This window comes from Platalea leucorodia (genome assembly GCF_965183815.1).
Source record: "Platalea leucorodia genome assembly, chromosome: 22".
In the NCBI taxonomy this organism is placed as follows: Eukaryota; Metazoa; Chordata; class Aves; order Pelecaniformes; family Threskiornithidae; genus Platalea; species Platalea leucorodia.
Window position 1 is genome coordinate 7776959 of NC_138844.1, and position 25284 is coordinate 7802242.

Below are 25284 nucleotides of genomic sequence, written 5' to 3' on the forward strand. Positions count from 1 at the left end.
ACAGTATTTCTAAACATTATTTAGTAAAACCCTGATAGAAAACTGCCGACAGATAAAAGCAATTTCCTAAAGGAAAACACTGAATTCACAGCGATATACAAATAACACAATATGAAACCTGGAGACTTCTTTCCTTTATCTAAAAAGCAACCAACTATAAAAATTGAATCTTTCAATCAAACTGGGCACATCAAACATGTAAACAAAGTTATTAATATTTTAAGTGGTTTCTTATTTGGAAGATCATAAACTTAAATTTTACAAAGTATTTACATTTTCAGTAATCATTTCCTATTTGTGTTTTACCAAAAAAAAAAAAAAAAAAAACCAAGAAAACCAGATCAACTCCCATTAGCACAAGCATTTCAGATGCAGCAACTCTGACACCAGGAACAAACATGAAGGAATGCAAACTTAGTCTTTTACAAGACAGAGCACTGACACACGGTGCTTTCTACTGGGCTCTTCTTAGTTATATTTTAATGATGTGTTACAGAGCATCTCAAAAATACAAAAAAATTCTCCTACTCAACAATTACATCATTCCTTTGAATTATCTGAAATAATTGCAGACTGAGACTGAACTTTCCTTCCTACACAGGCATTCCAGAAAACCTGAAAACTATGTTATTTGCCTTAATGTATACAAGCACCTACTACATCAAACTAAAAGCTATTTCTCCCCAAACACAACAAAGATGTGTCCAAGATTATTTTACATGTAACATTATATATGTTACTGTGGGCTTATTTTTTAAACTCTTCCATGCTTGGTCTAGCCACATCTATTATTCCATACACTGAAGTGCTGGAGCCAGACTCTGTGCCCTTGCATAGAGTTAGAAAAGGCTCCAGAATTTATTCTCTCTGTTGCTGTTCATGAAATACGAAATATTCTTTTGGATTACGTTAATCAATGCTTAAGTAATAAGTAAGGTAAGTCATAGCTTTAGCATTTATAAGCATTTTTATGTGTCAAAGTGCCCAAAGAAACTGTTATAAACCAGTTATATTAGGAAGAAGAAAATGGACACAAGTGAACAAACTTCAGCTCAGTTTTCCATCTTATGCTGGTGTCGCAACGTAACAATAATATTCAGAAAATGAAAATCATTTCAAAGTTTAGCCCAGGTTTGGGAAATCCCGCGAACAAAAACAGCCTTGACAGTCAGGAAATAAATACTTTGCTGCAGCCATAGTTTCAAGGAGATTTGTGCTTTGTTTCTCACAGAGAATTCAACAGTCACTATATATGACCTACATGAAACCAAAATGATTGTTTCCATGGAGAGAGATGTCTGGGGGAAAAAAAGTGAGAAGGCATTATTTTACGTATTGCTCCTACAAAGTTCTAAAATAGGACAACACATCAAAATTATTACTTGATCCAAACTAATTGCAAAAATCAGATGTTCTTTCTAATGATGATAAATGATTGACAAAGCATATCTATTGTCAAAAGGAAATGTGTGTATCGTTTCTCATGGCATTCTGACCACTCCAACTAACAGCCATTATTTCCGCTCCTGAACTGCAGCGATACGGAGGCTCAAAGTGGAGACTGTTCTCCAAACTGACCCCCATGCACTGCTTAATCTTACTTCTAATCACATCCTGCAGTTCACACCAGAACCAGCCATGCTGCATCACTTCTTACACATAACATTAATATTTATTCACATTTTCTTGCAAAACTTACCTAGAAATCAGTCAGCCAACAACTTGTCATGCCTTATGCTTTTATTTTTTTTTTTCTGACGATCCACAAAGAGCCTGAAATCAGAATATGGAATAGCAGGACTCCTGCCAGCAGACTTCCTGCACTCAGAGCTTGTAGCATATGGATAAGCTCTTAATACAATACAGAAAGACGACTTCTTGAACGTAAGCAGTCAGGACTAGCTTCACGTGGAAGTTCAGCACGAGCGTCTAGACTATGAGCAAACTGCCACCAGATATAAATCTGGGGATTTCTAGTACAGACGCTTGACAAGCATAGATTTAAGCTGCTCAAATTCCAAAACCGCAGATTTCAGTAAGCACTTGCATGCATCAGATGCAAGAACACAGGTGGTAGCATGTGACATTTGAGAAGCATAAATCCCCTACATATGCCAGAGTCAGCTCTAGTATATCCATAGCAAAATAGGTAATAATTAATACAACAAGATTTACTCTGCATATAGTATTACTCTTTAACTGAAGAAAACCAACCCAAACCATACTCATGAAAAACACCATACTGTCAAGACAGACTCATCACTTGGAAGATTTTTACAGTTATTCAGTTTCCTGATAGTGATGAATAGCTAAATAATCTTATGTCATATGATCTAATCTTTCTTTAAAGATGGTTTTATCCAAACTTGGAGAGTTTTTCATTCACCCCCAGTTATGAAGAATGTTAATTTGCATCTATGATTTTCAGTGTTTATGCTAGAGTGAAAAACCTTGACTACGCAAAAAAGCATAGCACATGCAAAGCCATAAACGCAGCCCATAGTAGTGCCTTATCTGCTTTTCTGACTGCAAAACTGTTTGTCTATGAGGACGAATGCGGTGCAAGAGTAATACAATGCAAAAGTTTGAAGTTAATCATAATAGCTTTCTCTAATGCAAAATTTTAATTGTAACCAAGACACATAAGAGAATACACAATATACAGTTACATCAGGTATGTAAAAATCATACAATGGATTTGGTTTACATGAATGCTGAAATTTCTCACAAAAAATATCTAATTAAGACAACTATTTCAAATAAGGCATCTTTGTATCTATCTGACTTAAACTGTATTTCTGAATAGAAATAGCTTGGTAAACAAATTAAACAAGCATATTCAGGTGCTTACTAAATAACATTTATTAAGTCACTTTAAAAATTTGTGTATGCATCCACCAATTTCAGTGCTTTTCTCCATTTCTGAAGATCAAAACTATAGCAACACAACATGGAAAACTAACTCAGTGCAAGGACCATGAATGCATTCAGTACACTTACACAAAGTCTTTATTGACTAGATTTGTTAGGTAGTCTTATGGGCATTTACAAGAGGCAGAAGCAGTAAAAAAAAAAAATCCACAAAGAGATAAGAGGTGGATGAGGAATTGGTTGGATGGTCGCATCCAGAGGGTAGTGGTCAACAGATGGAGATCGGTGACAAGTGGTGTCCCTCAGGGGTCCATATTGGGACCAATACTGTTTAATATCTTCATCAATGACATAGACAGTGGGATCAAGTGCACCCTCAGCAAGTTTGCAGACAACACCAAGCTGAGTGGTGCGGTTCACACACCTGAGGGACGGGATGCCATCCACAGGGGCCCGGACAAGCTCAAAAAGTGAGCCCATGTGAACCTCATGAGGTTCAACAAGGCCAAGTGCAGGGTCCTGCACCTGGGTCGGGGCAACCCCTGCTATCAATACAGGCTGGGGGATGAAGGGATTGAGAGCAGCCCTATGGAGAAGGACTTGGGGGTACTGGTGGACGAAAAGCTAGACATGAGCTGGCAATGTGTGCTCGCAGGCCAGAAGGCCAACCGTATCCTGGGCTGCATCAAAAGAAGCGTGGCCAACAGGTTGAGGGAGATTCTGCCCCTCTACTCCGCTCTGATGAGACCCCCACCTGCAGTACAGCGTCCAGCTCTGGAGTCCTCAGCACAGGAAAGGCACAGACCTGTTGGAGCAGGCCCAGAGGAGGCCACAAAAATTATCAGAGGACTGGAACACCTCTCCTATGAAGAAAGGCTGAGAGAGTTGGGGTTGTTTAGCCTGGAGAAGAGAAGGCTCTGGGGAGAGCTTATTGCAGCCTTTCAGTATTTAAAGGGGGCTTATAAGAAAGATGGGACAGGCTTTTTAGCAGGGCCTGTTGCAATAGGACAAGGGGTAATGGTTTTAAACTAAAGGAGGGTAGATTTAGACTAGATAAGGAAGACATTTTTTACGATGAGGGTGGTGAAACACTGGCACAGGTTGCCCAGAGAGGTGGTAGATGCCCCATCCCTGGAAACATTCAAGGTCAGGTTGGATGGGGCTCTGAGCAACGTGATGTAGTTGAAGATGTCCCTGCTCACTGCAGGGGGTTGGACTAGATAACCTTTAAAGGTACCTTCCAACCCAAACTATTCTATGCTTTATGATTCTAAGAGTCCGATGAAAAGCTTATCTACTTGATGAGGACCCCTGTAGTTATAGCTATGCCAGGGGGGGAAAAAGATATTGACAAAGTCCCCTAGCAGAGAGACAACATATGGTGAGATAACAGCAGCTAAATCATCTAGCCAAATAACTTGAAAAAGAATAACAGAAGACCTCTTTGAAAATATCTCTCTCTGTGCATTAATTTTGTCCACACTGATACATAGTACTTTCAAGGTCTCAGCAAGTCTGCAATAAGAATCCAGATCTGGGAAAAAAGTCATGAATTCACAATTCCCTCTGAATTTCCTTTGCTCTGTGTGCACGCAAATGACATTGAGTTTTTTTAATTTTCATTTTGGACATTTTACAGAGCTTTGTATGTTCCAAACTCCTCTGTTCCTGTTTACCTGTACTTATACTATTGACCATTCTTTTTTTCAGAATAAACTCTGAGAAATGAATTTATTCATATTTTAAGTTTCCAATTTTTCAAGATCCTTTTGAATCTAATCCTTTCTTCCTATCCCTGCAACCCCTTGAAAGCAGGTGTCATCCACAGGTTTAACTAGTACACTCTCAGTTCTGTCATACAGGTTACTAAGCAACTAACCAGTTTTGCATCCACTTTACAGCAGTTCTGATTATGCTCTGCCTAACTTTTCAGACAAAAATATCACAGGCCACCATATCAAAAGTGCTACTAAAAGCAATACAGGGAATTTTTCACCTAGTTACAAAGTTTTTCTCATCTTCTTACACCAGGTAGCAGCAATTTGTTCAAGACTAGTGAGGAGTGCCAAAGGATGAAGAACTGAGATCTTTCAGTTCCCATTTGGTAAAGTCAAAATCAAATCAACAGACCACTCCATTATTCACTCTTTTAAAATAATTCCTCAGTTTCAACCTTGCATGTACTAACCAAGTTGAGGCTTACATAATAAAAAAAAAAACAAACCAACTTTTTTTAGTGCCTAGAAGATGGTCTAGCAGGCATCACAGCCCATAATCCCAACTTACTCCCCTCACACTTTCTTTCAAATGCTAGCAACTAAAACCTCAGCATAGACCCCCGTGACTGAAAATACTTCTCAAGTTCACAAAAATACATACTTGCATCTCTTTCTCTTTGGAAACGTACACTAATTTAGAACTACACCATTTGGCTTGTGATCACAACTTGTAACTGGCAAGAACTCCCACTGTTATTACTTTTTGGGATAACTACTACCCACATAGTGCCAGATGGTATATTCCACCTCTGCTGAGGAGGTGTAGGAGCATTGCCTGCTGTCAGCATTGCATTTTTTTTTTTTTTTTTTTTAATCAAGACATAGATAATATTACCAGTCTGAAGAGAAAGCAGGTGGGCATATGTAGCTCCATTGCAGCTTAAACCTTCAAAGAACAATATTCCTTTCTTTAACAGCGCCTGTTACACTAAATCCCCACTCCTCAAGACAAAAAAGCAAGGGATGCCATGACACACGCCCAAGTATTAACCAAAGGTTGGTGCCAATGGAAAGCTGCTCATAAAGATTTCAAGCAAACACTGATGTTCTAACTGTGAAGCTCAGTATCTCACACTAACAACTGTGTGAAACAGCAGAAAATTGAGCCGGGGTCATCTAATCAAATCTGACACTATAAATTAAATAGGGAAGAATTATTTGAATAAGAGGAAAAAATCCCCATTAAATTAGAAAATGGGAGATTTCTCCCTTCATAAAATATAAATTAGCTATTAAACTAATATTTAGAAATGCAAAAGCTGCTAGAAGAGATAATAAGCATTAGACCCCAACTTAAGCAACTACAGAAAGTAGCAGATTAAGCAACATACAGCTATATGCACAGAATAACTGCCTGAACCCACATCATTTTGCAAATATCCTTAAAAATAAAGTCACATGAAGAACAATGTGGCTTGTGAGCTTGGGACGAGCCAGCAAAATCCACAAGCACAAACACTTACTTGGATCATTCAAATCACTGTATTCACTTACATTTGCACCCCTCCACAGGCTCTGTTTTACAACTCTCATAAAAGTTCAACACATACTTCCTCTTGGCTCTTTCCTCCAAGCATCACATATTTCTAAAATCTATCCTCACAATATTTTACTTGTGTTTTTTTTTTTCCTCTCTCGGAACCCTTCCATATTCTATTCCACAAAATCTCTGAAGGATAGAAAGTTGTTTATCTGTTTGTCCGCTAATCTCCCCTTTGCTGAAGACTTTCTTCTGCAACACTTACAAGAAACAGCCTGCCTAAGCCTATCCCAATTATCTACTCAGTGACTGACCCCTTATGTTCACAGACACGCACTAACCACTAAGAAGAAAGCCAAGACATGAAACTAAAAATCTGCATGCTATTAAGGGAACCTAGAGAAAGAGGAGTGAACAGGGGGCTTAGGCCTGAAAGGACATGGCTATTTTGACCAAATTCTTTCAAGTTACAAGCACCATGCTGCCATCCCCCTAGTGACTCCCTAAGTCCTGGGGAACTACAGAACGAGTAGGCTTTCCCATTGACATCTCTCAGCATTAAAGACACATATGTCATTTCTACAAAAGCGCTGTGTACCTTTATCTTCTAGTTACTAGGCATCTTCAAATCATCTGGAACATTAAGAGCACCCTACTATCAAGAATAGTTTCTCTACACAGAACAATCCCACATGATAGAATGGGAGATAAGGCCAAAGGGAAAATGATCTGTTATTAAAGAGGTAAATAAAAGGACTGACAACAGGAAAGATGCACACTTCGTTGTTCATTGCACTCTGGGTACATATTGTTCCTTTACTTTCTAATAATATTTCTCCATTAGAAATACTAACTTTATGGGATCACAGCCCAAGACAATAACAGAAGCTTGTTTTTATTGATGGAAAAAGGCATCACCAGAATCTGCTGTGCCAAACTAGTGGGAGAAAACAGAACTGTTAACTCCACCTGATCAAGCACCACCAGTAAATGATTTCAGGGCAGGAACACCAGGAGGAAGGCAGTAAAATGGGATTATTCTTTTTACCTTACACCCAGACATCTGGTTCAGCACAGCTGAGAGACCAGCAGCTTTCAGCAGGGGGATGAAGATAGCAGGAACCAACAGCTGGGTGATGGCACAGACAGGTAAGACTTCTACAAAGAGCAATAAAAGGTAAGCCTTTTTTTGTTTTGTTTCCCTAAAACAATAAAGCCACTAAACCAGTTTCCATTTAACAACTGCAGATAGAATCCAAAACCTCTATACCTCTAGATATACAACCAGGAAGCTGCTCAATTCACATTCGTTTCTCCTTACAGTCTTCTCCCAGTTTTCCTTGTATTTTTTCTCAACTGCACTGGAAATAATAATATTTCACAAACTCAGACAGAAGCAGCCCACTCAAACTGCTAAGCATCACATAAGAGCCCATAAGTACTGCTTACCAATATTTAAGCCCACTGTTAAAACACTGGCCACAGGATCTAGTTCAATCAGCTTAATACTCTGCAATTCAAAGACGGAAAATTCACCTGCAAGGAACTTCAGACTACCATCAAGGTGACTGGCAGTGAACCAAACGGACCATAATTGTTTGCAGGTCAAGGATATTAAGACACTTTCAAGACTAACAGCTAATGCTTTTCAGCAATTGGAATAAATGCACAACAGCTTTCTGGAACCACAAACACTATAAATATTCATACTCTCATTTTGAAGAGATATTTTACATTGTCTTTAATTTTGATACTTTTCATATGCACTGACGGTTTCTCTTTTTCAAAAGCGTTCATCAAGTTTCTCATTCAAACCAAGAAAGAAAGCCAATTTTTTAAGACAGCCAGCTGAAAAAAAAAGAAAAAAAAAGTAAAAAAAAAAAAAAGGGGGGGGAACCATTCACATACATATACAAACCTCACTCATTAAGGCATCTAGAAAATATCAATTGCAGCAGTGATGTTTCCTACTGACTGTATTATAAAAGCATTTTACTTAATCTGAATACAGAAGAATAGCAGCAATCTGCCAGAATATTATTCTACCTGCCCTGGAAATCATACAGACATGAAGGCAAAAATGAAATACGCACCCAAAATATCTAAAAGTAAGAAAACAGGAAGATCCCCTATCATAAAATACAAATTAACCATCTTTTCTCACCCTCATTAATTAATAACAAATTCCCAGTCTGACTTGTATTGCAAATAAGAAGTCACCTATCCAAAATACTTTTTTCATTAATGAGATCATTACAAATCTCAAATTTGAGATCACTACAATTCAACCATAATTAGCTATTAAAGCTGATGTAAGTAAAAATTAGACAATAGAATATTCACCATTAAAGTGAGGGACTCAAGAGAAAAAAACCCACACATTTATCCTATTCACTGTTATTTGGGAATTTTACCTCAACTGCTCTGTCAAGCTATTCCATATTTTAACCTTAAAAATATCCCCTACAGATTAGGATAAAAGATGCAGTTCAACTGTTCAGCCAAATTTCATTAGTGATGTATTTATCCAAGCCTCAGGTTTTAAGTATTACACAATGAAAATCTGCAAAGCATCACTGATCTCTGAAAGCCAAGTCACCTCTTTCAACAGCAAAAAACAGAAGATATGGAAAACAGGATGTAAAGACAAATAACTTATTGTGATGACCACATCTCTGCTGTCTTACATGTAACCTACTCCAAAGGAAATGATCACAAACTTCCAGATTAAAAAACTTGAGGAAAGAGAAGCAAGAAAGCTTGTCTCCATCTTTCTAAGCTTTGGAAATGCTTGGATAGTGGAAGATACACATTTGCTATTTGCATACACTTGCAGCTCAGCACAGGAACAGACACAGCATTGAGCTTTCTCATCAGCATAATAAGGTCAGAAATGCTAATCAGATGACTTTCCAGTAACTTACGTGAAATGGGGCAACATGAATGGAACCGCTTGTGGCACAAGAAAGGATAATTCATACATACCAGGATCTTCACTTTGGCCATATACCACTTTATTCCTTCTCATTGAGTACAACCAAACAAATAATGAGCAACAAGTTGCTCCAAGACTTCAAAATTATGAGTATGAAAGATCTCCAGCAACATATCACTCCCCAGCCAAACAGAAAAATTAACAGCAACTCCAGCCTTCATACCACAGAGCTATCAGTCTGCTCTGGAAGATATTCCTTCAGTCACGAATATGTTCTGTTTCATAAAGGACAAATAAATAACAAATACTGGTAATAGCTGAAATGTCAACATGCATGATTCATCACCCTCTTCATTAGTTATGCCAGTTCAAAAAAGAACACCACTCTAACAGATTACTTCCCTACCCATTAGCTCATACAACATCATTCCTCATCAGCATGAGGGCCCCAGCTCAAGAAGGCAGCAGCATGTGGAGACTTGCCTGCATAGGAATAGTAACATGAACTCACCAGGATTCTTCATGTTCCTGAAGTATCTACGTGTGCCTTTGCCAAACTGGCTCTTAAGGATTACTACCTAAGGTTACTTCTTCGGTAATGCTAAGCGATTCTCATCTTTACAAAGCAACAGGGTTGGTGGGAGGGAAAGGAGTGGGGCGGGAAAGCCACTCTCAAATTTTACATTCAAAAAAAGCAGCATTTTTAGCAAACAAGCCTTCCACTCAGAGCAAGAAAAAGCTTTACCAAAAAATTTATAAAAATGACTGAGGAGGCAAAACTGAGACTAAGGTTTGCTTTATGCAGAATACATACAAAACCAACTATTACACGTATTTTATAAACACCGTGAATAAGTAATGATTCCTTTGAAATCAAACAATCATGCAACGTGGCACAAAACCAAATTTGAGTCAAAAAAGCATACTATACTTTTTATGTTATATCATTACTAATTGGTGTTATCTTAAAGAGTTGTTTTCAAGATGGAGTTTCTCACACCACAGTATAAATTATTTAACACATTCTGGAAAGATAGGTAATAAATGCTGCCCAAGAAGAAAACCAGACTACTCAGGGAACTCTACGGATTATTCAAAGATTTCTTTTCCTGAAGATCTCAAACACCACCGTTCCATCACCACAGCTCCCAAAACATACAGCATTTTTATTCAAAATCCAGTAAAGTAAATTCTGTTCTCTCATCAGAATCCCACAGCCAATTCCACACTAGGACAACCTAAATTCCTCTCCAATTTCTCCATCACCCTCATCATTAAACTAGATCCTTTTGTCACAGGTCACTCAGCAGAACCTCAACGAACTGAATTGGATGGGGAGGCTTCACATGGGACAATTTCAAGAGTAGGCTCTAAATGCCAGTTTCTCCCTTCTTAATGTAAGTACACAAAACAAGCCAGTATCTTCTCTAATTAATGTAGGGTTTGTATTTAAAGTAATTACTTTTTAAATGAACATAAACCAAACAACTGTATTTTAGCCCCATAAAATAATGGCATTGGAATAATTCTAAGTAATAGAACTAGAATTTGTTTTTTAAAGCTCATAAAATCCAGTTGGCAAATAAACCAGAGATGAATGATCTAGTTCACTCCACCGCTGCAAATATTTGCAGATGCAGTGAGCTTTAAACACTAGTTTATCTCCAGTGAATGCAACAGGTGTACTCTCTACCTTGAAGTTAAAATGAGCATGTTATTCCAAGACGAAGACTTCAAATTATAAGAGTCAGAAACAACCAGCGGGCTCAGTTCTGCTCTCACTGAAGACCTCACTGGTAACGTCACTAGGTCCTGTATGACCATGCAGCTTTTGCATGTTCTACGGATGCTGAAAAATGTTCCTAGAAGTTCGCACATATTCATTAGATTGGAAGCAAAGTACAAGACAACCTGAAATTACTGATCAGGCTGACCACAAGGATTATAATTAATGATGTAAATAAGGCTGTAAGGCTGTGAGTATTCTTTGTGTAATACTAAGCATAAACGAAACATACACTTAGGGAAAGGCACTCACTGTACATCCAAAGGTACCATTTGCAGAGACATTTTTAAGGCTTCATGCAAGTACTCCACGCATGAGTTCACAATTGGCATCAACCATGCAAAGAGCTCACGGCTGCCATGAAGGACAGATCCAGCCACTCTATTTCATACTCCTGCATCCTCCTCCTGTCACCTTCATGTTCAACAGGCCAAGTTCAGTTTATTGATGCAGCTAGAAATGAACTCTGCAAAAATAAATAGTTTTTATTCACCCAGCAGCTGCTCAAGCATTTAACTTCGTACAAGAGAGAGGGTTAGAACGCCACACCACTGCAGGTGGGAGAATAGAGACAGGTCACTCATCTTGCATCAGTTCTTAAAATCAGTTTAATCTTGTTCAAGAAACTACAGTAAGAGCCATTTGACTGTCTGGATGTCAAGGGAAGTCATCTTGCCATATCATTCTGCTTCAAAGAAAATCAGACTCAAAAGTTTAAAGAAAAAGAATCAATGTGTATACTCATGGCTTTATACATCAAAAAGACAGAAATCAGGAAATTTTTCAAAAAATGTTTAAAGCAAAACATTTTTTTTAATGTTTCACAACGTGGAATTACAGGTGTTACTAAACCTCACAAGTTTAACCACCTCTAGAAAAGGTAAATTTAGATAAAACATAAGGAGGAACATAATTTTTTTTTTTTTAAATGAGAAAAACCACGCACAAAGTTGGGAGGGTTGCAGGTTACTTACTTTCTTTTTTAATGTGCCAAGAGATTATTTTAGAATTTTCTAGCTGCCTTCTTATCGTCTTCCCTTTAACATTTAATAAAAAAAGTAAAATAAAATACTGATTTTTAACAAGCATCCTGAAATTAAAGAAAATGTAAGATTCTATAGTAACAAAACTTAAATGTGTCATAGGCAAACCAAATAAGACCTTGTAGATAAAGTGTTCTTCTGGAAATACAGATATATTTATATATATTACATAATATAATGGAATATATTATATTGGAAATATATATATATAACAAAACCTGCAGAATTCAGTGTACAGAGTGCATAATACTGTACGTGATGCACATTTGGGCCTAGTACAGTCTGCATTTATGCACATTAATATTAACAAATGAGAATTTACAAACAGAAAGTTAGGCACGCTTGCCTGTAATGTTGCATAAAAAAAAAACTTTTAAAAATTCACTGTATGTAACAGGTATGCTTATGGATTTCTCAACAACAACATATATATATATATATAACTTATATTCTAAAGGTTTCATTGAAAGTAAATCTAGCATATGTAACGTGAAACATTAAAATGTAATTGTTAGGTACCTTAGAAGACATGTTTTTGCTCAGAATACGTATTTCACTTTAAAAACACACGAGCTCACATAGGATCATTGGAAAACCAATGGAAAAGACAGGAAGATGAGACCAAGACAGGAATTGCTACAACACAATCAATATTGATCAGTTTATTTTATATAATTATATTCCTCATCCAGTTATACTGAATATGTAACCAGTCCTTCGCAATGTAATTGCAAGACTAAATCTGCATGCAAGGATGCTTCAATATTCCATGACCACAGTCGAGATCCAAACAGGATACGGCCCTACCATTCCTCTCCACTCAAATGAGATTGGTGGCAAGTCTGGAATACACACAGTCTTTTGCATTTATGATGCACTTAGCAAGAGTTACTATAAAAAAGAAGCACAGCTCTAAGCAGTTTGTTTATTTTTTTAGAAGCCCCAGAGTCATAATGGCCACAGACCTCAAACAGCTTAAGACAGTCTTTGCCTAAGCACTACTGCTTTTTTTCCGTCCTGGACAGTTTGTTTGCAGAGTCAAAAAAATGGGATTTCGATTATGGCAAGTTGCAATATATTGTACTTTCATAATTTAACTGCATGTTCATCATACATTTTCTAGATAAGCATACCACTACACAAATTATCCATGATCTAAGGTGTCTCTCACCACTCCAGTAAGAAAGCCTCATGTGACTGTAGCTAGCAAATGCTCCTCAGTATCTTCTCACCAAAAGGCACTGATTTCGCTAGCTTCTTTTTTTCTTTTTAATTCACACATTAGGAATGGATGTTTTCAGTTGCAGGTTTGGTATTTAAGTTTTGAGGATTAAATAAGAAAAATAGACAACACCCAACCTTTAGCATTTTGAAGAAATCATTCCAAGCTCCAACCCGAAAAATGCTGCAAGCAGGGTTTCATGGCCATGTTGTTGTTCTCTATGGCACGTCTGCTGTATTTCTTCTTGTTCTTCTCCCAATTCAACATTAATCTGCCTTCATTCAGTATACTGTAGCTATGCTATACTCCCCAGCAGCACTAATTAACCTTCATAATTTATTTAATTTCTTCAGGTATTTCATTTTCCTTGTGCTCTTTTCACCTGTATAAAAGCCTAAAATCCAGATTGATGCATCATCCTCTAAACCAGCTTACTGTCTATCATATGCTCTTGAACTTCCCAACACAAGTGGGGATGAGAATCTGTCTTTTCCTTGCAAAACACGCATCTCAGAAGCTGTCTGCCTCATCATCTCTCATTTCTTTTTTACATTTTAGCCCCCAACAATCAGCCCACGCCTGTAATAGAAAGATACTGTGTGTCATTAGACTCCACACTCCTTACTCACCCTATGGGAGGAATAACAGGGAGCACGTTTAACCCTTGTTTTTCCCCAGCACTACGGCAGCAGCAGGCAGGGAGGGAGCGGAGGGCGGTATGTGTTTGCCTCACGTGTATGCTACCTGCAGCACAGCCTCTGTAAATACAGAGCCATTCCGCAAGAAAAATGCCTTCTTAGAGCCTCCCTTAGCGTTTGAAGGGATGGGTCTGAATTCCGCAGCACGTGATTTGCGCACGAAATATTCACTTACCTTTTAAGATTGCGTGCCGCTCTCTTAAAAATAGGAGATTTCTAATTGAAAAGATGGGATTTTTGAAACTATACGTGCACGCTGCTTCTACCGACCCCCCTTTTACAGCCGCCTGGGCACACCAACGCTACCCGCTGCCATCCCAAGTTTTATTAACGAGGAGCAACCCCGCCGTGGGTCGGTCAGCCCGAGCCCGGCTCACCCGGCCCGCCCGCGGGGCGCGGGTTCGGGGGGCCCCGCCGCGGGGAGCGGCGCCCCGCCCGCCCCGGGCACGGGGGCTGCGTCTGCGCCCCCCCCCCCCCCCGCCGCGGTGCGGGGCTCTGCCCGGCCCCCACCCGTGTGCGGCACCGCGCGGGGGGAAGGGGCGGGGCGGGGGGTCTCTCCGAGATTTCCACCCAGACACCGCCACCCGCCGCCCCCATCCCCTCCCCGCCGCACGCCGACATGTCGCCAGGCGTCGCCCCTTCCCGGTCCGCCCCCCCATCTGTCGCCGCGGGGGGGTGGTGGGGACACCCACCCCCCCACACACCCAGACCCCACACACGGCGCCCCGCGGCCGCTAGCCCTTACCTGGCGCGACGGCGTGGCGGGGCCCCCCGGCGGCCCGCGCCCCCCTCACAGACGCACCGCCCGCGGCCGCGGCTAACGAGCGCGGGGCGCCTCCCTCTCACCACATCGCCGCGGCGCCGGGAGCCGCCGCCGGGCTGAGCGCGCGCCCGAAGGGGAGGGGACGGGGGGGGAGGGGACGGGAGGGGGCGGCCGGTCTCGCCCCTCCTCGGCGGCGCCGGCTCCGCTGCTCCCTCGCCGCCCAACCGCCACAGCGCCCCCCTCCCTGCTTGCCTGCCTGCCGCGGCCTCCCCCGGGGAGCGGCGGCCCCCGCGCCTCTGCCCCCGCTCGCTCGCTCCGGAGCGCGCCGCCGCCGCCTCACGGGCGCGCGCTGGGCCGCGCGGAGGGGGCGGAGAGGGGAGCGGGCGGGGCGGGAGCGGCACGCGGCGCTCGCCCCCCGGGCGGGCGGGCGGGGGGGAGGGGAAGGGAGGGGAGGGGAAGCGGCGGGCGGACGCGCGCGCCCCGGGCTCGCTCGCTCCCTTCCTCCCTCCGCGCTCGGAGGTGAGCCGCCCGGGAGAGGCGGGGCTGCTTCGTTATTCATGAGGGGGGCGTGGCTATGGGAAGCGCGCGCCCCTCTGCGCCCGAGCGCAACCTGCGCCGGGGGAGGTCTCCTCGGGGGGGGCGGGGCGCTGCCCGGCGGCTCCCTCGTCGGTCTTCCGTCCCCGCCGCTCCTACCTGGCGCGGTCGCTGCGGAAGGGCGGGGGGGGCACGGCGGGGTGCGCCTTAATCACATCCGTGATCACCGCTTGCGATAAGCCCCTGTTGGGATCGAGCGGGAGGGCGCCGGCAGGCCCCGCCGTGGCCAGAGCAGCGCCCGCGCCCGGCGAGCGGGAGAAACTTTCGCGGGAGGCGGGCGGGCGGAGCGCTGTGGCGGCGCCGCCGGGTGTCAGCGGAGCGAGGGCGGCTCCTCCTGTGCGGGGTGGAGCGCTCTGGCAGCGCGAGCGCCTCCTGCGAGGCGGAAACGTGGTGGCGGCCACGGCGGCGGTGCGGGCCCCTGCTGTGAGGGGGGGCGGCGGCGCGGAGCGGCCCCCTGAGCGGGGGCGGCGGCGGGCCCCTGCCCCTGCTGTGAGGGGAGGTGGTGGCGGCGGCGGCGCGGAGCGGCCCCCTGAGCGGGGGCGGCGGCGGCGGCGGCGGGCGCGGGCCCCTGCTGTGAGGAAGCCGTTCCCGGGCGCAGGGCGCCCCCGACCGCGGGCGGCTCCGTAGGCCGGGCTGCGCTGCGGAGAAGAGACCTCGAGCGGCCCTGGCGCCTGTCAGCGCCTCCAGCAGGGCCGAGGCGTTCAAACCGCGTTTGACTGCTGAACCTGCTCCTGCAGGTACCGCTCGGAAGGGACCGGGGCTGAGCGAAGGGATTTTTTGGCGGTGACACGTAATGAGGCGATGGGAACGCGATCACCGCAACCGGCCCCGGTGCCCGTGTGCTGCCCGTGTAGGCGCAGCTGCTCCAGGTATCTCCCGTGCGTGCAGGCACATCTCTCTGCTGTCAAAACACCCCCACAGCCTTCTACTGGTTTTTGTTTTGTTTTGTTTTCTTTAAAGGAGACTTCTGAGACTAATATCTGAAAACCAAAACGTTTTAACTCATCCTCCCCTGCAAGAGATCAGACAGACAGTTGAAGACCAGGTGCAAAAGGAACACACGGGAAGAGAAAGGCTATATTACCTGTTAAAGCAAATATAAACATTTACTTAAATTACCTGAATAGCTTAAGATACACATTGCAACTAGAAATCCAATCAGCATGTCAGCATTGCATAATTGTCCACTGTGAATGAAATATAGTGACAGAAATCCTCATCAAACTAAAAATCAACATTATTTTTGCACAAAAAAGTACATGGTAAACAGAATTTTGGGGTTTGTCTGATTATTTCCCTTTAAGAAAACTAATATTTAGGTCTTAGTCAACAAAATAATCTTTTTAGTCCAGTACAAAATGTTCCCTTTAATTAAATTAATTAAAAGTATCTACGCTCCCTTAGGATGGATGCCTTGTTAAACCACCTGGGTGCAGATTACTTGCCTCCATCTAACCCCAGCATGGTTAAGAGCTTTACATCACATCTGCCCACGGTGCCAAATTAATGACCAAATAAATTAAGCAACAGGGTAATCTTCAGTTGTGAGTTAAGAAAATTACTTGTACAAAAACTAAATTGCAATAGAAAGAATCCTACCTAGGAAGTGTTAACAGAAATTGGAGGTAGCTCTGTTTTGGTTTTTATGTGTATTTGTTAGCAGAGCTGGTAAACGAGATGCCAAATTTCTGGAATTAAGCTGGGATCTGAGTGAGTGAATATATGTCATCTATATCATCTGTCATTGCAGTCGTCGGGTTTTGCTTTCATAGGAGAGTGGCATCACATAAAACAGTGCAACAAGCACTTAAAAAAAAAAACAACCACACAATAGGGAAATCTTCCAGAAATATTTTCATCTAATCTGTAGCCTCCTTTCTCTTTCATTATTTCCAGCAGAAGTGCCTTCTGTAATTGCTTATCTTCTATTGCCCTTTAGTCTTTTTAAACCACATATACTAGAGGGGAATACATAGAATAATTTCCATTTTTCTTCAGCAACTTATAAGCATAGCAAATCATTGACTCTGTGCACAGTTACAGTACCAAGGAGGAATAATAGTTCCACCTACAAGAAAATATTCTCAGAACTGATGTCAACTGCTTTATATATGTACCCATATCATTCCTAAGAAAACAGATTTCAAGACATAGGTTTGTGAAAGGGAGGATCTGACGCTTCCAATACGTAGAAAGGTTCACCCAAGTCCTGCAGCAGCTGACAACATTTGTGGCTTTAGGACCTCCTGAGGCACATGTGATGCCCAACTCCTTATGCTACACAGGCAGGCTCTGTGTACAGCGTACCAATAGAAGCTGGGTGCCTTGGAGTGAGAACCCAAGCAGGCAAGGGACTTCTTCAGGTCAATACTTGGGTCTGAAGTCCCTGAGGCAGCGGAGAGGACTGAAAAGAAAGCATCCTTGTTCTCCACCAATGACAGCCTCCCCTGCATTTTGGAAGGAGCCAGATCCTGCTGGAACATACTGAGTTTGCTCTGAAAATGCCGTCTGGGACACAGGCATTCTTAGTTTCTGGATCCCAGCTGTTCAGGCTTCCATTTAAATAAAGCACCAAACTGCCCAGACCTACAAGACTAGGTTGGTCTGTGCCTATGCAGAAGCACAACTATACATATTTCAAGAATATCAACACACATCACCTATAGCATTTAAAGTCTTCAAAGATTAGCTAGGAGGTGAGGGGGGAGTTCTCAGGATCACCATTCCTAGCTTCGGTCCAGAAATCCAACCCAAGTTCCATTTTGGTCACATCCACGCCTTGTTACATCTTAGTGTTATAACCGCTTGTTCAAACATCTCTTTGGTGAACTAGGGAGCCAAAAAATTCACATTAAAACCTCATCAACTCTTTATGTTTTGTGTGTTTGTACTGCAAGCTGACATGAAGTTTGCACAACAGCAAAGGAAAAATTTGGCTGCAATAAACAAGATGTTGCCTCTTAAATATCCAGAATCCCTACAGGAAGATATAAAACCACTTGGTCTTTTAAATCATATATACCATCAGATCATCTCCTAGATGGATTCTATTAAGTGTGACCATATGAAAAATAAATATTGCTTACAATATTTGTTATCTAAGAAGTATATGCCTGTGGAGAAAACATTCTAGTATAATCCTGTAAGTGTGAGATACTAATTTTCTTCACACTTCAGCAGTCTAAAAGAACACTGGGTCTGCCATCCCTTCAGTAACTAATGAAAGGCATATCTATTTCTGTAGCCTGGGGAGTTTTGAAATAGATTTGGTTTTTTTCAGAAGAAATGGGAGATTTCTGTTTTGCTGGCTGTTTAATTTTAATTTTTGCAATTTTTGGCAGGAGCACTTTGAGCTGTGGATAACTGACTCTAGTTTGTCTAAATCTAAATAAATGCGTGCTTTATGACCCTTCTGCCACCAGGGTTGCATTTTAATGCCAGCATTACCCTTCATTTGAGCAACGGCTGAAGCTGGGGCTTGCTAACAGAGTTTCAGAGAAGAAACGAGTAACAGGGTGAGTAAAAATAGCTTTATTTTCCTGTTTACACCTGTGTTGGAGTGAGATGACTAGACAACATGAAAGGAACTGCATTTTTGGGAATCTCAGAATCAATACCCAGATTTTAGTTCTTTCAATTATAGCTACCAACAGAGACAAAACTTCTTCTGCTTGCAGAGCTCTGTCTCTTCAAAAATATGTATAACCGAACCACAAAACTCCCTTCGACGCTGAGAAAAAGAATGTTAAAGGCTACGTAGAAACAAAGAGCTGGTGAGATAGGCCACAGCATATCAAACCTACATCAAATGGTCCTGCCTTTAACAGGAAGCAACTCGCAGCCGTTCCCATTTCCCTCCTGCAGCAGATGGAAGTCCAGAAAAAAAAGCCAGTCTCAGATGAAGTGAAAAGGTGTTTGGCCAAGAGATGATGAGCCTTGCGCCGTGCGCCGAAGGTCTGTCAGAATGGGAGATTACTGACCTCCAGAAGGATTTCATTCTGTGTGATCAGAGACCCTTCCTGGAAGGTCTTGCCTACTGTCCTCAAGAAATTTTCAGTGAGAACAATAGAGCAACAAATGACATTGTGAAAGAATGGTGTTAGACAAGATGTTAGAGCATCGTCTGGGTAGCAGCGAGCAAACAGTGCTTTTAAGTAGCATGATCATGTCCCCTGTCTAGCCAGTTTCCTCCTACCCTAAAACTTTTCAAACGCTGCCTGATGCTTTCTCACTTTTCTTTTTCAAAATAGGTAGCTGAGTGAGATTCCTTAATCCACCAACGAGATGCACACGCCTCAGTCCAGAATTCTGTGTCTGTTTAACAGAAAATACCCATTATTAAAAGAAGAACATTGTATGTCAAACTATAATTGCAATTTTGAAAGAAAGGCTGTATTTATGCAGATAATAATTTAGCAACAATACCAATCCCAACATTTTCCTCTTGAGAGGCACTACAGGAGCTTTCATGATTGCATGTGATCGAGATAACATCTTGACTGAAATAATGCACCTCTGGCACACTGGGGTACACCTATTAGAGGGCAGACAGCACTCAGTTGTAAACAAAGAAAAATCTTCATAATTGTACCTTCTGCTTTGTTAAAATGTTGCAGAATTAGTATGGTCTTTACAGGCAAAAGATGCCAGAATTTGTATATACGTTAGACCAAACTGGAATACCAGCTTTGGGTATTTCCCCATTCGATTACGCCAGGACCAACTTAGCTCAGTTTTTAAGAGTTCACAAGATCACTGTTCACGACTGCAGATGGCAATCAGACAAATGTTCATTTGGGGTAGGAAATGCTTCATACCATTTTCTACAGCTTTGGCACAGCTATTTATAGGCTGTGCTCAGTGGCTACTGTCACAATTTTGGATTACATGTGATGTTTATGGTCCTGAATAAAGATAAAAGATACACTGAGAGCAGCTAAAACTGCATTTCCAGTTTGTCTCTCCATTAATTAAAATTCCAGCACATTATCCTTTGTAACTTCTGTTCCAGCATTCTGGAAGGACACTATATATGGACTGGTACTTTGCGGTGGTCTCAGGACACAGGCAGGACAAGACTCATTGCAGACCAACTAGTATAGATGGAAAAATTAGAAAAGCTTTTCTGTTTGGTTTTTTTTTTTTTTAATTTTTGCTACTTCTGCAGAGTTCAGACATTTTTTTAATTTTTGCTACTTCTGCTGTTAAAGGAGTTGTGCACCCCAAAAACTTGCCTCACAGTTCTAATTACTCCAATCAGTTTAAGAAAAGACGTTACTTCTACTAAAATAAATCTTGTCCAAACTGAAGCGCCAGAAAAAGACAACCAGTTTCTGTGTTATTTTCTGCCTATCCCACCTATCCTCTCATCCCCTGGGAGAATGAGCAAGTTAGCATGTTTAGCCTAAAGAAAAGATGACGACAAGAACCTTCATATATACATAGGTCAACAGGAGACACAAGGAACTGTTTATTCTCCATGACTGCAGTGAACAGGACAAGGGCTTAAAAGGCAGCAAGGATGATTCTGATTGGAAATTAGGACTAATTTTTTAATTGCAAGGATGGTTAAGCATTGAAATGGACTGTGCGTAAAGACTATGATATCACCATCAATGGTGACCTGCAAGAACAGTAAGCATTTGTCATAAATAAAATACAGTTGGGCCTGGTTTGGGCTATTGGGGTAATGACTTAGACATGCCTTGTGAAATTCATAGCAGGCCTATGAAAACAGATGCAACTTAGGAATCAGAGCAGCCGCATTTTGTGCACAGGATGAAGTAAGACACAAGGCCTGCTGCAAATTAGTATTTTCTAGATCAGCATGTTGTAAGCTTTCGGGGATATAGAAAATTAACTCTAAAAATTTCTCCCAGATGATCATGAATCTTATCATTAAAACATTTAACTCAGGACATGATAAAGTTGATGTAAATCATATACGTTCTTTTGTGCATGCGTCAATAGGCCATTGAAACAATTTGCAGCAGACACCTGAGGTATCTGTAAGGAAGATAACATTGCTCACCTTCACAATCAGGCTTGGGAAATTGTTAGAAAAATACCAGTTCTAAAGCAGTGGTAAGTATTTTACAAGCCAACAAAATTAGTAAGGCTTCTTAAAGTAAAACTATCAGAAGTTTGATAAGGTGATTTAATATGCTGTATTTTAAAGAGTACAGTTTTAGTCATAGTCATTTTTATGAAAGGGAAAAGCTTCGGTTCACTCAATTTGTTTCTGTCAAATACACTGTAACTCTTAGCGGTGACAGAATAAATGATACTTAGTGAAACTGCTAAAATAGTCCCATGTATTGCATTAACCCCTAGCAGTGTTAACAGAACATGTCAGGTTCTTTTCCAGCAGAGCACGCCTCCTGTGCAACTCACGCAATAATCAGTATAGATATTTTTTTTTACTGCTTGCCTACACCAAAATCCAAAGCGCTGTATGAGAGCGCTAGTCTGAGCAGTTATTTTGTTAACTGAACAGCAACACTGATGAAGGGGAAACAGCACAGTAACTTGTTCTGGACATAACAGCACTGAAACGCTTCTGTCCCTGTATTTCTGGTTTTTAGTTTACGATAGTGAACACACTGAAACCAGTCAGGGTTTTCTCACCATCCTCAGTGGGTGAAATACCTAACCTTTAGCAGTTGGTTTAGATGGAGCTGATGATCTCAACTAAGATCTAGCAAGCACCCAGGTCCACAAAGTTTCGAGATCCCTCAGCTCCCACTGAAACGAGTTAACAGTGACAGAAACTGCCGCATTTTGCAGAAGTGAATCTCACAGCAGGAGATAGGGAAATGCCTCCCATCTGAAAATTGCTCCAAGTCAAACTACCATAAAGAGCGAAGAGGATGTCTCCATCCAGAGTTTAAACACAATAGCTGCTGAATTTTGTGTGAGAATATTTTAAAATTAAATTACTCCTATCTCCAGTAGGATCTTCCAACTCTGATACACTGTACCAAGAGGGCATCATTATCATGAACCACAGCAAAGCTCCAAATCCTTTTTTCATGACATTCCTAAACTGTTTGCTCCACCCTGATTCATTTTAGGAAACTGATAAGACAGCTGTGAAAATACACCATGTAAAGCACTCTCATATTACAAACCAGCTGGCAGAATTTGCACTTTTTTTTTTCTCCCAAGGGAATAAAGATTGTTGTTTATTCCACTTTTCAAAAGGCATATGAACCAAAATGTAACCTTCTCTTCATTAACCCAACTGGTATTGTTAAGTAGGTGTGTACTGATATAACATTTTGGCTTGCAATACTCAGCAAACAGCTGCCTCCAAACCATGTGTGGGCCATAGTCAAAAGATTTTCTTATTATGGAAGGGGGTGTGGGTCTTTCCTTTCATGAAAATGCTCATCATTTCCACCGTTCCTCTTCAGTGTCTACTGTAGCCATTACCGCATTTCTCACCTGACAGCTTCCTGTCACCAGGTGATAGCTATAAAGATCTGCAAAGCTTGTGTGTTCACCCCAGTGCAGTACTGGTAACGCTTAATGGCAGTTTTTTTCAGAATCATGTATCTTAAAGGCAAGAACATGATCAAGATGCAGCTTGCTTGGCCTATTATGCTGTGTTCTGTTTGTATACCTTTCCTACAGTCCTTCCCAACTGCTCTGTTATTTTACTGAAACTTCTTTCTTGTGCTTTCCTGAACTGCTGTTGTGTGCCATCAAGCTGTTGTTGTTTTACACCCTAGAGATGCCTGCAGTTCAGTGACAGATCCCTCTGCTAGAGACGTTAGCACTCCGTGATGCAGCACAGGAATCCAAATCTTCAGGACAAATGACACTATAGACATACTTGAGCTGAATTTACAAAGTGAAAAATGATGCTTTGATGCTGCAATTCCTTTTTAACTGTTTCCTTATTTTAGTTGATCCCAGCTGTCTGCTAGCAGTCATTATTCCAACCCTTGCCTCTTTCTCATCTCTTGTTTTTTGCACTGATACTTAACAGCAGCCCACACATGAGAGAGTCATTTCTTCTTCTTGGTCCAGATGTGATGCCTGCAGCCTAGACCTGCAACTGAGAAACAAAGTTTGGTAATGGACTTATAGCTTAACGAGGCAACCCTGGAGAGCTACAGATTGCTTCTGCTACCACCAGATTCGCTGTGTGCATGCTCCTGGCAAAGGATCCCAGGAATATCTCCAAACTATCTGCATTAAAATGCATCCTGGGATGGGAAGGGCTCTCTGCCACAGCTTTCAGTCCCTTTCACTACTATTTTAGCCAGCAGCAGTGAGTGAAATGTTCACCTAAAGTAAATGTATCCCTCCCTTAGGATGCAAAAAAACCATGGAATGCAGTTTCTACATCACCGTGTCCTCAGGATCCTGAGAAAAGGGAATTTGGGGGCTGGGTGCTGAACTGGAAGAGATGTGTTAGAGGTGCTCTGCAGCTCTGTCCCTAGGAAGGATTTCCATGCGTAAATCCCTCTGGGAATATTACTGCTTTCCTCAGAATCCCACCCTAGTTGCTTTTGAAATCTACAAAGGATTATAAGAGAACAGAACCAATGACAGCATGGCTGTCTGAAGCCTTTCTGTGGGTTTCTTCTCTGAAGGAGGGTGACTTGATAGAACAAACCACTCTATATGCAACCAATTATTCCCTGAGTGCTCCAGAATGAGTTGAAGCCCGGATAATTCAGAACACCGCTTGAGCCCTACAACTCGTGCCTGTAGCTTTGTCATGCCATTTTTTCCATTATGAGTATCTGTTGTGTAACATCAGACACTTTGCAGTTAATTTTTTTAAGGTAAGTCAAATTTGAACAGAATCAAAAATAAGCAAGAGCTAAAATATCTGCAGTGCTGGGGCTGTGCCAAACACCCACAGATTCTGTACTCTGTACTCAAGTCTTGTCAAGTAGCTCAGCACATCTTTATTCTAATCATTTACTTTCATTTTATGCCTAACAGAGAATTGTCCTGATTACTCAAGCAAAGCACAGCAAGAAAAGTACAGAAAACATTTGGTCAGCATTGGGCACTTGGTGCTGCTATCAGTCCTCTGAACTCCACATCACTCTTACGTTGAAATATGTAGGCATATGTGCAATGATACATATAGCTCCCGATTCTTCTTCCACAAAGTCTTTTAAATAAGTAGTCAGATAACTCTAAGCAGAGAGGCAGCAAGAACTGTTAGAGGTTATAGCATGACTTGTACAGCTGAGAAAGGCCAACGGTTAGTAACTCTTTCTGGAGATGCAACTTGGTCCAGGATTTTCAACCTATGACCATTTACTATCATCCTCGTGACCACGGATGTCTAGGTATTGCAGAAGATAACTAAGCAAATGCTTTTCTTTTACATGGACAAGCTCTGCATACCTATGTAGACAGTGTCAGGTTATGTGATAAAATGCTCACCTCCACACAAAGAAAGGAGCACAGAGGAAAACTGCCAGGCAGAGAACCCCTCCAGTGAGCTAAGGGGAGAAACAGAGCACCCAGACCAGCTCCTCCCAGCGCTACTGGCTGCACCTGGGAAAGGGAGCTGCAGCAGCCTTGACTGTCGGGCTAGTGGATTTGGCCCTGTAACGGGCACCAGCCTCTGCAGACGAGTCCATGCAGCAGTCCGCTTACATGGCATTTCTCAAGGGACCATCATCACCACTGCAACATTGCTGAACTCCTTATAAAGAGTTCAAAAATCACTGCTCTAATCAGAATAGGTACAGAGTGTGAGGAGACTCTGTCTAATGAAATAAGGTCTTCAGAAAACTTAAGCACTAACAAATGCTTCTGTGTTGTGAGGAACTGAAGTGACTACTTTACTCATGTTGTAAAAAAATCAGTAATTCACCAGTAATCTGCATGCCATTTTCAAGCATGTAAAAAAAAAAAAAAAAAAACAACCCACCCAAAAAAACCCCAACCATAGCTTCAACACAGTGCTGTGATCACGGACGATCACTGTACCTATGACAAGTGTTGCTACACTGGGTGTTCTGAAGGCATTTGAAAGTAAGTACTCTGGCAGAGCCAGGATGGTAGTATGAACGGGAAAAGGGAAAAAAGAAAAAAAAAAGATGGCAAAGGAAAAAAAAAGGTGGCAAAAAACCCCTAA